The sequence below is a fragment of the Seriola lalandi genome, unplaced genomic scaffold, assembly GCF_002814215.2.
Source record: "Seriola lalandi dorsalis isolate HSWRI2012SDOR001 ecotype SW California unplaced genomic scaffold, Sedor1 jcf7180002054873, whole genome shotgun sequence".
Lineage (NCBI taxonomy): Eukaryota > Metazoa > Chordata > Actinopteri > Carangiformes > Carangidae > Seriola > Seriola lalandi.
In genome coordinates this window covers 1,109,217-1,111,002 of record NW_019525426.1, presented here as the reverse complement: position 1 = coordinate 1,111,002, position 1,786 = coordinate 1,109,217, and positions in this window count along the sequence as shown.

Here is a 1,786-nt window from a genome sequence, read left to right as displayed (position 1 = left end):
AGGCTGAACACACAAATGTGCACACAAGCACAAAAAGAAAAAAAAACACATATGACCGAGAAATTATCCTTAGGGGAAACGATAATCAAAAATACACAGGATAGTGATGGACTTGAGTCACACATGAGACCCGTTGTTGAAGATATCTGTCAAGTTTTGTCAGTATGTTGTTGTTGTTGTGTTGTGTGTTGTTATATTGTACCAGTAGATTAGAATAGCTTTGTTCTTACCATCACCATTCAATTTGTTAATACAAGTGCAACACAGAAATTATTTCACGGTAAATTCCGATGTAGTCAAGGGAGTATTATCCTCAGATGCCTATCAAAAATGTATTTATTAATTAAATCGGCTGTAGGTAAATATTAAAGGTTAGTGCCTCAGTGCAACAGCACAGCATTGCTACTTACTGTCTAAATCTCCAAGTTGATGTTTATCTCTATAACCTTGCTGCGGGACAGTTAGGTCTACATTGAACTAAAGCAGCACAGAATTAGCATGGGAGTGCATGTCTTTCTACCAGTGAGCACAGCTGTTCATATATTCTGCTGTCCTTTCCAGTTTGATGAATATGATTATTAGGGTGCTTCCAATGTTTTTGCAAGCCTGTTAGAAGGAGGGGGTGACAGTGGAGTATGTTGACAACTGTGGATTTACTAATAGTGCTCTCACTTTGCACCATTTTATTGTGAAATGATATCAAATTTTTTCATTTGTTTTTTTATTAAGAATTGCAGGTTATCAACTCTTGGCCGATCAGTGGTGTAGGTGGATGATTAAATGAAAGAGCACAGCTACAGTTAGGTGTCTTTTTGCCATTTTCGGAGGGCCTTCCTTTACTTCCTCTTCTTCTCTCCTTGTATTGAGCTGCATCTTTAAGAGACAGCTCATTAAGTGGATACCTTTTTGAAAAGAGATGAAGTGCAGTAGCCCAGCACTGTGTATTGTGCCTTTCATTTACACTGATCAATATTGACTGAGGACACCTTGCACAGCTTGGGGAAAGTGGGGAAAGCAGTGGATTTGGAGTACTCTTTAACAAGATAGTGAATCAATGGTTGACAGCTTTGAACAGCTTGAAAACACATCTATTGCCCTCCAAGAACCTATTCCAGCACAGTCAGGTTCTTTGTCACGTTAACAGCAGAAGAAAATGGGAGTGATGGAAATTGATGTGAACAAGAAGGCAATGTCATTTTTCAAGAGGTTCTCTAATAACGGCTGTCAAGAGGTTTATCTGTTCAATGACCACCTGATTAACTTCAGTATCACTTTCCCTTCATTTATTCTTTTATTCAAAATTATGCACTAGTAGACCTTCACCTTTATTAAAATAATCTCAGTTGCACTTGAAGTGGCTGAACCTGTTCTGCTAATATTCCCCCCATACTGTATAAGTAGCTCTCTCACCCTATTTTCAGATGGAGGAGGGCAGCCGCAATGTGCGGCTGGGCACTCTCATTGCCCTCATGGTGGAGGAAGGGCAGGACTGGAAGCAGGTTGAGATCCCCCCTCCAGATGCTGCAGCTCCATCTGCAGCTCCACCTGCTACACATGCAGCCGCTGCCCCAGTTGTGCCCCCCGCTGCTCCCTCTCCACCTCCTCTACCGAAACCAGCCACTTCAGGACCGTGAGTGGTGCCTTCTATCTTTTTAACTGTTCCAATTCATACCCCTCTACTATTAATCAACTGGCAGCAAATTGCTAATACCTCTAGAGTGAATAGAGGTCTATGCACACACCACTGTGGTCATAATGGAGGGTCACAGCTCCTGGGCAGCAGTGG